This window comes from Solanum pennellii, chromosome 11 (assembly GCF_001406875.1).
Source record: "Solanum pennellii chromosome 11, SPENNV200".
In the NCBI taxonomy this organism is placed as follows: Eukaryota; Viridiplantae; Streptophyta; class Magnoliopsida; order Solanales; family Solanaceae; genus Solanum; species Solanum pennellii.
In genome coordinates, this window is record NC_028647.1 from 54354040 (window position 1) to 54368950 (window position 14911).

A 14911-nucleotide genomic window follows, 5' to 3' on the forward strand; every position below is an offset into this window, starting at 1 on the left:
ACACTCCGATCCAATAATACCGTGTCGAAACGTGACACTCCAATCCAATTATCTCATTTTTTTATTTTTCATCAAGCCTTCTTTATTCAAGGCGTCATTTTAATAGAGAGGGTTTAAGATTAGAAATTCAACAGTCTCATAATTTTAGTCCAACCACAAACCACACAATCAAAACATACAACCACACAATCAAGTACATAGGAGACTTTACAATATCACTCAATACATATTAATCACTATTTAGAGTTTATCTATCAAATAGAAATAAACCATAACCTACCTCCACCGAAGAACCGAAGCCAAGCAACTACTTCTCCAATGTCTTTCCTTTCCTTATTGCATCCGAACCCTTCCAATCTATTAAGTATATATACATATATATACATAAGGTGTAAGTTAACAGGACGATAAACACTCTGATTATTCTGTGTCTAGCCTATACCCATCAATTCACCTGATTCTATAATCAATTCCTTAAAGTTTAAACCTAAGAGTAAGTCTTAATTAATCCAATTAAAACAACTTTAATAGTAATCATATAATATAATATACCTAATATTAATTAACTTATGTCCATTTACCAACCATAATTCAAAATGTGATAATAATTATAATAATAACGAAGGTCATAAACAACTACTTACGTAAATTAGTACAACATTTCTAACACTAGAAATCATTAATTCTAATCCACTAGGCAATATAATTGCAGCAATGTCCATTCCTTTTATAGTTACCGTAAGTACACTTCCCAACTTCCTTATGCATCTCAATATTATAATAATATATAATAATGCCTCCTATCTACTTTATAATTATAATTGTGATTCTTAATAACAAACTATAGCTTTCCAATCCCATGCTATATCAAATATATATATATATATATATATATATTAAATCAAGCAACACCCTATTAGAAGCCATCATTACGCTATGAATTCCCACTTAAAATATGTCCAATTATTTCATGATAAATGTAAGTCATTACTATCATTGGCCGATCTCTTAAAAAGAAAATATAACAACATTCACTACATCTTTATATGCTATTACAAAAGTAGCAAACTCTTTCAACATTAAAGCATATCAATTAAAGAAGTGTACCAGTTAAAAGACACTTTCGGCGGCTCTTTCTAATAGTTCCTCTCCTCGATTTGTTTTTCTTCAACAGTCGTGCGCCTTTCTTTTTATTTTCTTTTGTACTAGAGGTTAATTATACCCTAATTATTACATATAACTAATTATAAAAATAGGGAAAGTAACCCACTATCAATTTTAATATTATCCTCTTTAACCTCCAACTCTATAAATTAGTCAAAACTATCCCACTAATTTCATAATTATGATTATGAATATTCCAAAACACCCACTTAAATCTATCGGAAAGTATTTTCTAACATAAAAAGTTCTAGTGCTCAAAACGATCGAAAATGGTCTTTACAGTTTGTTGAATCATTGTTGATGTTGTTGTGAATTGTGCAATGTTATGAAAGTGGTTATATCCTCTTTATTTGTGTGAACATGTAATTTGCATTATTTTAAGACATGGTTGTGACAAGTGTTGTGTGCATTGAGAAAGAATGAGAACTTAAAGAGAATGTACCATTTCGAGGGACAGTACGAAGGGGGAGCAGAATCGTATATGGGAGTGGTTCTTCGGATCGATCACAGATTCTCTATCGCGCGCCGTGATGGATACTATATTTCGAGGGACGTATCGCGCGCCACGATGGTTACTATATCGAGGGTCGTGTAGTACGCAGCGACAGATGCATGGACAGATATGTCCCCCATGGGTCCAGGACAGAGAGACAGCGGGTGTGTATCACTAGGTCTGACATGCATCATTATACTTGACATTGCATTCCATTACATTGCACATACTTATCATTAGTGAACTTGTTATTGTGTTTTGGTTATCTTGTGATTGCCTTTTTGCGGAACTTGTGATTGTTGAATTCTGAGCTTGTTATTGAGGATATGTAATTTGTTGAAATGTTATTGTTGAGGATATGTAATTTGTTGAAGTGTTGTTGTTGAGAATATTTAAATTGTTGAAGTGTTGCTATTGAGGATATTGAATTTGTTTAAGTGTTGTTGTTGAGGATATATAATGTGTTAAAGTGTTGTTTTGAACGATATGTAATTTATGTAAGTGTTGTTGTTGAGTTACATGATATGTAAACTGTGAGTTGTTAGGTTGTGCTGATGTTTATGCAGGTTGTAATTGTGGAGGTTCGGTTGGGGGTGGTAGGAGTACCCGTATTTCATCCCCTTAGCTTGCGTTTAGATGTTTACTTGTTGGGTACCATGTGGTTTGGTACTCACCCCTTGCTTCTACAGATTTTTGTAGGTTACGAGCCTAGATTTTTGTTGTACTTGTCATTCTCTTTTTATCCGAGCCTTCTTGGAGATTTGTGAGGTAGCTGTTTCCATCTCAGCAGGCTTTCTTCTCCTTAATTATGATCTTGTTCTATTCTAAAAACAACTTCATTTGAGACTTGAGTTTTCCTTTTGAATCAATTGTAATACTTTAGAGGCTTGTACACATGACTGTCATGTTTTGGGGGTTTTATTAAGTTACTTATATTTATTTCCGCACTTTATTGTAATAGTCGGGTTTTAGGCTGACTTGTCTTGGTGGGATAAGACGAGTGTCATCACGTCCATTTTGGGTCGTGACAATATAGTTAAAATTATTTATGAAAATGGAGTACAAATTATATACTTTAATATGCTTATGTCATATATATATTAGTTTAAAGAATTTTCATACTATAAATTAATTTACTTATATTAATATCTAATTTATTTTATTATGAAAAATAACAAAATTTGATGTTTTATGAAAAATTTGTATGAATATCTTTATATGTCCTCATAGTAAGAAGTTCTTTACTTTATAATATAGAGAAATATTACTTATAATAAGTTATCACGTCAATTAATCATATTAATTGTAATATATTAATATGAGTTTTTTAGATAAACATCAGATTAATCAATTTTTAAGGTTTTAACAAATCATTAATTTAGAATTACCTTTAGACCCATAAAAATCATTAGTATGTTGTAAAAATAAAAATTTATCCTACATTTATTTAATAGATATTTTTAGTTCGATGAAAATTTTACACTGTATAAAAAATAAATAGACAAAATATCATTAAAATAAACTAATTAAAATTAATCTACATTAAGAAAAAAGTATGATTGAAAATGTGGATCCATATTAAATGTCACATCATTAGGATACACATGGTATTTAGAAAAATATATTTGGTTGTTTTATCATTACAAATCTATTAGAACTTTCTTGATATCATAACATAGAAAGAAACATTCTAGAATCTTTATGATTTGACAAATTTGCCCTTGGTCGTCCTTAACTTGGCTCTTCTATATAATATATAATAAAATAATAATGAACATGAGAGAGGAGAGAATTGAGGAGTGAATGAAATGAAGAATGAGATAATGTGTATTTATTTGTGTCATAGACTTATAATTTATAGTTTTTAGAAAAATCATGTAACTTGTGGAGGAAATTTACCACTTGAAAAAAAAAAAGATTTCAATGAAGTTTAAAAATACAATTTATAGTTTTTAAAATGAAATATATATGAAATGATCTTATTACGATAGATTGTCCTCAACTTTTTAAATCAAACACATATTTAGATTAATATGTTTGAAATCAAGTAAAAGTATAAATTTAATATATATTTTATGAATAACTACACTTTTATAACCTAGTAAACGTTTTTAGTTTACTTTACATACAAATGTATCATCCTATTCATTTTGTTTGTAAAGTTACTTTTTAATATTTTCTAAAAATATTTATTTTAAAAATATTGAGGTTAATTTTATTTATTTTTTGATTTAATATAATATATATTATTAACTTTATCATATTTATTTCTTTTCAGATACATTAATTAGAGTTAAAATAAAGGTAAAAATAATAAACTATAGTAATGAATTTTTATGTTAAAGTAGGCGTTTTTAGTAAGTATAATCAATAAAAGAATATTAGAAATTAATTAGAATAATAATTCGATAGAGTAATAAATAGATATCACAATACCTCATAAAAAATGAAATTATTACAACGTGTGTTGATAGAAATAACATTAATCAAAGATATTTCTAGAACTATTTAGTTTCTTGTTATTATTCTTGATAGATTTTTGTAAGTATGAAATTATATTTTTACCCTTGATCACCATTTACTTTCATATACAAAAAATGTTTCTAAAATTATTCGTTTCTTTTGCTATCTTTATGAATAGATTTTTATAAATATAAAATTATATTTTTACTCTTTATGGTCCTACCGCTTCTCTTCTATACAGTAGACTAGATGAATATTGCCTGTACTAAGTACGGACCAACATTTTAAGCCAAGTAATACTAATATTTTGTACCAGCGATTAATCCCTTATCTGTTTGCTATAATAGATGTTTAAAATCACACTGAAACAACATACAAGCAAAAGCATTCTTTTTATAATATTCAAAATACGTTACAGGTGCCCGACTCTTCCCAGAAAATTTATTTCAACCCAATAGCTCCATCACCACCATTTGTATACATCTAATTGATGTAAACTTTGAAATTCACCAAGAAAAGGAGGACAGAGAATTTGCTTGTATACATTCATCACTTGTGTTTATCATCCATCATTCTAACCTGAAACAAAAAAAAAACAATTAGCCTAAATAACTTCAAAAGTATTGTTGCATCTATCCGATCCAACAAAAATACATTACTCTTGAAGGATCCAACAAGAACCAGAGGATATTTTTTAAGAAAGTTTGAACACCATAGCCTATCAGTCAAAACTTCCAAATTAATCACATGATCAGGTGTTTATAATTTACAACTGCATTGCAACAAAATATAGTTTGATCTATCATGGGCAGATAGCACACACCCTTAGAAAGTATGTATATTTAATTATACATTGTACTCCTACATAAACGATAATTTTTGGAAAACTTAGAATTGGAAGACACCAGGTATGAAATATGCATATCTGCATTTAAGAAGCATATCAGTAATATATCTGATATCAAGCGCCATATAAATAAAAAAACATGCATACTGTTAGAGAATTAATAAAGAATACTAATATATATACACAAAAAGAGCAGTTGTCAATGGTTTTCACTTCATCATGGATAAAGCCACCCAACTTCATAGTTTCTTTAGTTTGTTTTGGTGCAACGGTTGAAAATAAAGAAGAAAATACTCTGACCTGTAAAACTGATGAATATACATACTTGAATAAGGAAAATGTGAAGAACATGGTTTGTTTGTCCATGTCAAGGATTACAGAAAGGATTCCTACATATAATTCTAAATGAGTTCTCATACATAGATGGTGTACTTTAATGATCTTTTCTTTCACTGTATATTCACATGAAAATTTGTCAATATCTTCACATTAGTGCTTATAGTAAACTTCTATATCAAAATAGGGAAATCCATATCTCTTATTATCCAATATTAAACAAGCTTTACAGATTCCTAATCAATATTTTAGAGGAAACGTCATAATCTAAAAGTATCTCTGTAAGTTTGAGAAGTTAGTGGATGAACATGGTGGATTAATAGAAGTAATGCATGTACTTGGAGTGACTTTTGTAAAATAAGCAGGAATTTCTTCACTCTAATAAAAGTAGAGGAATACATCACAAATGTCAAGTTGATGATTTTCAACAATTTAGAACATGTAAAGGAAAGTTATAAGAAGAACGTAGGAAAAGACGACATTGGAATCTCTATTCAAACCAAACATGATGGTTAAATAGCCTTACCTGCGAAGCTGAATGTTTGGGAATACCTAGTAGGCAAAGTCGACTTCAAGTTCAAATTCTAAATAAAATGAGTCCACTTTACCAGTTACCAGCAGGACATGGATGGCTACATGGAGTAACAGAGAAATCCTAAAGAAACAAACAAACGATGGAAAGAAATAATTGGAGATAACATCATATCATAGCAAAACGTGAAAAGAAATCATCATGTACCTTATGACTCTTTTCGGAATACCTATTAATATATCCAGAAATGCTCAGCCAAGCAAACTAAACCTTCAAGATGTATCTATTTTTTTTATCCAAGCTCCAATTTTTCCTTGCACAGTGTACATTTCTCCACCAGAAAATATATGGTCATAGGCCAAAAGTTCAATCCTCTCAAGATTTCAAATATCTGATTGAAATAAGGGAATGTCAATTCTATTGATGTTGTAAATATAACAAACATAACCAAAAGAAGATTAACTGAAGAGTTGGGAATGCTGGAACTTTTAAGAATCTATTTTCAGGTACTTCTGAATGGGAATACTGACTGGCTATATGCCTAAGGAAACAAGCATTTGTCAAGTTAAAGTTCAAATTTTCATTAACGAAGTAAAGGGCCGAAGGAAAACACTCGAATTTCAGTTCTACCTAATACCCACCAAACAGATGAAGGACTATGCAGGCTTGATAAAATCAACAAGCCAAAATGGCTAGTAGAAACCTGTGAAGAGGTTCTCAAAGGCTGCATATCCGAATAAACTACAAGAAGGATAAAAATAAAGTCGTAATAACTACAGTGCTTATTGACGCCTTCTTCGTCATCTGATTTTCTAGTGGAGGCGAATTTAGCATATCCTTCGCTCCATAGAAAAGAAACAAATTTAAAACTAAGAGAAACATCAGCGGTCTTTGTGATACTTTTTGCGACCTTATTCCAACTAAGTGTATGTCTTGTTTGGTTTCATAAATAGTAGCTAAGTTGATATTTAGGCTCCGACCAAGTTTTTGAAAAATTATACGATGATAAATAAGTCGAAGTCTGCTATATAAATCAATATTCAATGGAAAATCTTAGAGTGGAGCATCAATCGTTGTCGGTACTCCCTTGATACCCCTATCATCTGCTGATCCAACATCAATGGAAAAATGTGAGAAGAAAATGCTTTCTCCATGATTAGAACTAAGATCATATACAGGACATTTTTGGAACTTAAGATGAAAAACAAGAAACAAAATGAAAAAGAGAAAAGTCGAGGCTCTACCAATCACAGGACCCAATCCGATCGATGGAAGGGTAACAAAATGAAATTAAACGCTTCAACATATTTTTCTCACCCTGGTACCAGGTAACAATTTCTGTGCAAAAGTTAACAGAAGCATATCTCATTCTCAATCTGGAAATACTGAAGAGAGCTGAAAGAAGATTTGGGCTACAAATAAAAGAAAAGAATACCTAAATGGCGATACTCACTTGGAAAGAAGATGAATTATCTGTCTTTTTCTGTTTTAGCATAAAATCAATTTTTTTTACCATTCTTGAGATGGTAAGAAAAGAGAGATACGGGAGAGGAATGGATTCTACAAGTAGAGAGATATCCAGGGAGGAAAATATGAATTGTGGTTTAAACTTGCAGTGGGTTTTCAAAGTATATATGGTTGATGAGTTATTTGAAAATTTGGTTTGGAAAAATTGGAGAGACTGAAAGGAAAGTGGAGAATCAGCCTAGAGAATGAAGAAAGAATATGAAAAGACAAAAATATTCTTGTTTTTGTTCTAAATAACAAGAATAGACATCTGTCCAACTTTTGTACAATAAAATTATGCTAAGAAAATATCAGGACTTGCCAACACAGACACAACAACGTATGTCTAGAAATTTCGAGAATGAACTCTGAAATGATGGAAGATTGAATCATTCCTTCATTCTATTCCGGCTATTCCTTTCCGGCGGGTGATTTATTCGAGAATGGTGTCTTTAATCTTCATCATCTCAACAACTTTTTGATTCTATTCATCTTAACATTGGTTACATTTCAGTCCAGTCTATTCATTATTTAATAATTTTTTCAAATTCTTAATTCGTTCTTTCGTCTGCTTTAGTATAGATAAGATAAAAGTTTCACTGACATGTCAAATTGCTTCTTGAATTTCAATCACACATAATTTCTTCATAATCTTTTAGTTCTTATGTCAATTTCTTTAATCTTCATCTAATTTTTGTTTTACACTTAGATAAATAAAATAAATTCTTGGTTTCATGAGTTTTCATTTACGCCAATAGGTTTTTTAATGTCAGAAAAGTTTTTGATCTATTTCGTTCTTTTTCTCCCAATTGTTATACAATCTTTATCAAATTTCTTTTAATTTTTATTTAATATTCATCAAAAATCTATAACTCATGGCAGAATCTTAATAACTGAGGAAATTAAGTGGTATATTTTTCTATGAACAAAACGAGGAGAACAATCAGTGTAATGCCATTATTGATATTTTCACTGTACTATTTCATTGGTTCACATATTAAATTACTGATGTTAGCTTATATAGTTTAATTTTTCTTCTTTCTAAAGATATGTTCCTTCAAGTACTTAATAATGCATACACTTTGAAAGGCAATTTAGGATAAAAAGTGAGAGCGACTATGAAGGAAACTTTTCCTTCGCAACCAGTAGCACAACCGCCGACGCATTTTGAGAAAAAAAAAATTAAAACTCTGAAAAAAAAAAAAAGAAAAAAACTAAGAGGATTCTAGAATCTACTGATAATGTACACCAAGGAAGGAAAAACGTATTTGTCCTATTCGTTATTACTACTTACAAGTATTCTAGAATCCTGGATATATATCTCATTAACTTATGGAATAGAATAACCATTTTGCCCTTATATCAAAGTCAAATTTGCTAAAGTGCCAGTGGTCGTCTCCCACGTGGCTCTTCTATGTAGTACTAGATATCATGTTTCAGCGCCAGCGTAAGCTAAATGTATGTTAATTTTTTTCTTTTTTCAATTTATGTGACACAAATGAAATTTGAAAAGGTGAACTAAATCTTTTATATGTTTTCTAAAGAAATATTTTAAATTGTTAATTTATGGAGTACCTTTTATGTTATTTTCGAATAATATATGTTACTCTATCTGTTTTATTTTATGTGATACAAGTGATTTTAGGAAAGTAAACGAAATTTGTTATATGATTATCACATATTTTTAGTTGTCATTTTATTGTGATTCGTAGTGCTTTTTAGTTCTTACGTTATTTTCAAACAATATATGCAATTTTTTGGTTTACGATAAAAATAAGAGAGTCAACCAAATTTCATTACATTTTTTAACTATGTTTTTCTAAAGATATCTTAAATTGTTACATTACATTTTTAAGCTTCTTTTTATTTAATTTTCAAATATATATCAAATTAGAAATTAAAACGAAGACTTAAAGTTTTCAAATCATTATATTTCTATATTAAAATGTTCAAATAACTCCACATATATTCACAAATTAATAGAAGGAAATGAGACAATTTTTTTAAAATAATAATATATGAAAGCTCATTTCAATAATAACACATGTATATTTTATTTTTAATATATGACTCCCTCCTTTTTGATTTTGTATGAACTTATTTTTTATTTCATTTTAAAAAGAAAATAACTTCTGAATTTTAATTTTTTTATATAGCATATTAAAGATCACAAAATTAAAAAATATTTCAATACACAAAATTATATACATATAAATATTAATTTTAATTTTGATTGGTTTCACCTAACATTATACTTGATATGTAATTATTAAGAACTAAGCGTAATCATTATTTATTAACTTTCATATAACAAATAGATATCACAATAACTCATAAAAAATGAAGAAATAACAAAAATGAGGTAATACTAATAATAATTCATAAAGATGGTTCTAGAACTATTTAATTTTCTTGTTATCATTTTTGGTAGATTTTTGCTTGCATGAGTTACATTTTTACCTTTGATCGTCATTCACTCGTATATAGAAACATATTTCTAAAATTATTTATTCTTGATATATATTTGTTAGAATGAAATTACTTTTTTATTCTTGGTCATCTTTAATAGAAATACATCATGGTATTCATTTTTATTTGTAAAGTTACTTTTAACATCTTCTTCTTTAATTTCAATATAATATATATTATTAATTTTATGACACTAATTTATTTTCAAGTATATTAATTAGAGCCAAAATAAAGATTGAAATAATTAATTCATGATATTTTTATATAAATAGTAGGCTTTTTTACAAGCATAATGAATAGAGAAAATATTAAGAATTAAATTAAAGTAATAGTAAAATAGAGTAATAATAAAATGAAACAATATATAAATTTTCCTTTTAACTTGGCTTCGGATCACATTTATGCCCTTCAACTTTAGGTGTGCACAAGTAGACACTTAAACTTGCATAAAGTTGAACAAATAAACACACATGTCCTACATGTCATTTTTTGTCATACGTGGTGTCTTATGTGTATTGTGTCATGTAGGACTCATGTATTTATTTATTTAAAAGTTGGATAGTTAAAGTGCTTGTTTGTACATTATGAAAGTTGGAGGTCAAAGTTAAAATTTGAAGTCAAGTTTAGGGTTCAATATATGTATTATGCCTGATAAAATAGATTTCACAATAACTCACAAAAGAAATAAAAAGGAAATGAAGTAATAACAAAATAAGTTAATGATAATAACAATAACTTAACATGTTTCTAGAACCATCTTTCTTGGTAGATTTTTATTAGCGTGAAATTACATTTTTCCCTTGATCATTATTCACTTAATATATAAAAAGATAATTCTAGAATTATTTATTATCTTTCTTCATAGATTTTTGTTAGAGTGAAATTATTTTTTTACCCTTGTTCGTCCTCCCACTTCGTTCTTCTATATAATAAAAATATATAGTATATTCGATGAGTATTAGCACGGGCCCAACATTTTACACTTCAAAGTAGTGGCAGCATGAACATACACCACAACTATAAGGATTAGCTATATTTATACAAAAACTATGTTTAATAAGTTTATGCCGGAGAATGTCTTCATAGGTCATATTAGCATAACACCATTTTGTATCTTTCTCCACCACCCTCCAATGTCTCCAATTGTACACAACCGAACCACAAAATTACACACACATAAACAATATATGTAGAAGGGCAAAAACAAACCAACAGCCAAATCTTCTTCCATTGATATTACAAATATGACATTCCATCATAGCTTAATTGAACAACATTGCGTCTTAGCTGAAATGGTGCATTGACGACAAAAATTGAGCTAGCAACATACTAAACAATGACAAAAGACATCTAACGTAGGAATTCATTTGTAAACATCCTCACCAGCAGGATTATTAATGATATCTCTGGTTTTGGATTCTCTTTATTGTAAGCAATGCATGTCATCATACATGAAGACAATAATATTTTTGACAACTTTTTCTCGATAGCTGATACGCAAAAGGTATACACAATATCAAGGAAACTACGAATCTTTTAGGAGTTCAACATTCATTCCAAATTAATTGCTATTCAGCGAAATGACCAATGTGACCACATTACACAAGCACAAAGTTTGTACTCATAATCTGATTTAGTGCCAACAATAGGTCAAATTTGTAGCTTGTCAAATGAAGAGGGATAGTATCATGCACTTCATGTTCCATAAATATTTGTCAATATTATGTCCAATAATTATTTCCAAATCATTTAAGAATCTCCAGTAAAATTCTGCAAGACAATTAAAGCAATACTCCTAAGCAAAAAAGGGTAAAACACCACTGCATTCTTTTGGGAGAAAAAATGGAATGTAAATACATTTATATTTTATAGGAACAAACTTCTCGTGTCTCTACTGCATTAGCAAAAATAAAAAATCTCAAAGCTCTTCGAATGAGATGTTCAAGCAAAGAATGTCAGGAGTTACAAATAAATAAACAAATAACGCAAGAATTCAACTGTTAAACCTCAATAAAGCTTAATGAGAATTAATTGAATTATACATCCAGATTACAAGGAAAATCATAGAAAAACTATTCAGGTTGACAAATAGAATCAATAAATACAGAAGCTAGAAAGGAAATTGGGTGATGGAAGTTCTAGATGGCTGACAAGGTAATCTTATCCATTTCAGATTATACATGTCGGTACAAGTATTCAAAAGTTCAAAATTTCCTATAATACACATGCTATGCTATTAGAGGATGATGTTTATATTCACGGAGATATGTTCGTAGCTTTGAAATAGGTATGGATTTGGGAAAACACAGTACATGAATCTAGCAGTTGTTATAGCTCTGTCATCAAACTAATCAGATATATAACCCGCGAGGATTCCACCTACTACTCCTTTGACATCAAACAATGTTGATAAGTTACCAGATTCCTCGTTAGACAAGTATCGTCACAAAATGATCAAGATACGCTTACATAATAGAGTAAGAGAACAATACAACATATCTAACATGACAAACATAGAACAGTTAGCATGCTTGTGTGGCTAATGTAGTACGGCAACCACAATAGAGAAATGTGTAGGCCACCAAAAGAATGCAAAAAGCAAATAGAGGTGATTCCACTTCTCTGTTTGATCTCGAGAGAGGTTTATTCAATACCTCGTCTTCTTTTTCTAGATTTAACACTTTATCTTTATCACCTAAAATAGATTTCGGATAAACGCGTAACAATAGGAACACTATCATATTTACTAAAAGCAATAAAGATACCAGGAACAATCATTGACCGACCCCATTCGTATTTCAATAATATTGATGAGATTAAGTACCCCGTAAGGTTTCCAATAGATGTGTGAGCATTAATACCCAGTATAAGTCACCTTTTCTTTGGACAACCAATTCCGGATCATTGCAACTACTAAAGGACATCCAGTGGGTTGGAACAATCCAGCAACCATATGGATAGTAATAGGAACTATGGACGTTTGCCCAATATCCAAGTCTAAAAAAAATTGTGAATAAACCTATTCCCATTGTTTCCACTATAGAAAATTAAATATTGAATCTATTCTATAGCCTACGTGCCCTAAAATATACATTTTGATGGCAGAAATAAACAGGAAAGCCACATCAAGATTACCGTTTCCATCAGGGCTATTAAATGGAAACAAACCATCTCTAAATGATACTATTATCTTGCCATGGTAAATTAGGACCAACCCAACGGGATTGGGGATCAAGTGCTTGTTTCACAATGTTTGTGGATTTTCAATTAGCATGGTAACCAAAATCTATATAAAGTGGATACATTAATCAATTACCATAAGAATTTTTTGTATCAAATATATATTTCTATCAGCTTGGAAAAGAGGTTTTATGTGAAGGTCCAACTAGGGCTTTGGCATACAGAAGTGTGCACCACTCGGCGTCGGATAAAGAAAACACCACTAAAGAATAGAAGACATTTTCTTTAGCTAGAGAGTGCACCTCATCACATAGATATTGTAGCATGACATTCCCTCAAGCCTGCACAATATAAGAATTTCCAGTCCCTTCCGAAAGTAATGATAGAAATGCACAAATTAAGTTCTAGAGTGATGAGGAGGCAATGATGTAAGCATCTCCTCACAAGAAAAAATATGGTAACTGTAGTAAGTGAGAGATTCTTAGCAACTTAACTGGATTTCACCGCGAGTTGACAATGAAGCGATCAAACTCATCTTGAAAAGTAAAACCTTATACTTGATTAGTTGTATTTATTTGCGGAATGGTAACTCCTTTGCTCCACTATCTACAGACTCAAAACACATCTTATTGTAAGACACTGGCAGGTTCCAAATATTGGTGTCATTGAGCATGTGATCCTGTTGGCCAAGCACAATTCATATGTCTCCACTTAAATCATGTATACAATTGTAAAGAGAAGAGGGAAAATGTTAGAACATATTTTCATTTTGACTACCTCTTTATTATATTTATAAAGGGAAAGTTATTTGAGGCGTTATCCTTGTAAAGAAGCGAAAATATAGTTACATCTTTTACAAAAAGTGAAATTTTATTTGATATCTCTGAAAAAATTCGATTTCATAAGATCATGGTCATAATTAAGTGGTTCTATATTAGGCAAGTGTATGCAACTTCCAGGAATCCCCGAGTTAGCAAATCTAAATTATTGCGACTACGAGCTTCTAGAGCCATGTGATGGTAATCCTACAGTTCAATTCTATGCTTTGCATATTTTCAATTTCCATGACTAATGTCCCAGAATAGAATGCATCTTTTCATAGATCAGACAGTCAATATTTCATGATGTCACTGAATGATGACTTCTATAGGATGTTAATGTAATCACTTCATTCATAAAATTTAGGATAGAAACCAACCTGCTCAACAAAATGTCTCCATACATATTGCATGAAGTGGATGTGTTTCAACAGGGGAGAAAAATCTAGTGATATTCGATACAATAAATGTATCTCCTATCGTAATATAAAAAAGCAACATGCAGTTGATGAAGTTGAACATTCCTTGGTGCTCTGTCCCTCAAAATAGCTGGTTTTGAGATGCCAATGGTGGATAAAACCATACAAGGTGGTCTAAATTTCATATATATTGGATACAGATCCCAATATCCTTGCAGACCAGATGTAGGAGTCAAGAACTTAACCAAGCTGAAATGAAAATAAAAGGTAAATTATGAGTACACAATACTTTAGAGGCTTGTACACGTGAACACCAGGTTTTGGGGTATAATGTAAGTTGATAGTAAACTTTCCACATTTTATTGTAATAGTTGAGTTTTAGGCTGACTTGTCTTGGTGGGATAAGACGAGTGTCATCATGTCCATTTTTGGGTCGTGACAAAATGGTATCAGAGCTCCAGGTTCATAGGTCTCATGTATGTACAAGTCAAGTCTAAGTAGATTCTCGAGGATTGTACGGAGACGTCTGTACTTATCTTCGAGAGACTATAGTGACTTTCAGGAAAAATATTTCACTTCTTGAATCGATATCGTGCATACTTAGTCTGATTTAATTCTTATCGCTTTAATCCATTCACTCTCATTTATGTGATGACTCGTGCGTAGTTCCACATGTCAGTAGTT

At 30.3% G+C, this 14911-nt stretch overlaps 1 long non-coding RNA gene and 1 pseudogene across 2 annotated transcripts; both read right to left on the reverse strand.

The window, feature by feature from the left end:
- Positions 1 to 4351: 4351 nt before the first annotated feature.
- On the reverse strand, positions 4352 to 7532 carry LOC114074855. Of its 2 annotated transcripts, none has more exons than XR_003575156.1 (3): positions 7289 to 7532; positions 7080 to 7173; positions 4352 to 6226 (listed from the first exon to the last, which is right to left on the reverse strand). It is a non-coding gene; the product is annotated as an uncharacterized LOC114074855 (long non-coding RNA). The 2 variants fall into 2 exon arrangements; XR_003575157.1 differs by having other exon boundaries at positions 4352 to 4699; positions 6043 to 6226; positions 7080 to 7532.
- A 4514-nt stretch (positions 7533 to 12046) lies between these two features.
- LOC107003951 lies at positions 12047 to 14214 on the reverse strand (annotated as a pseudogene).
- Positions 14215 to 14911: the final 697 nt, after the last annotated feature.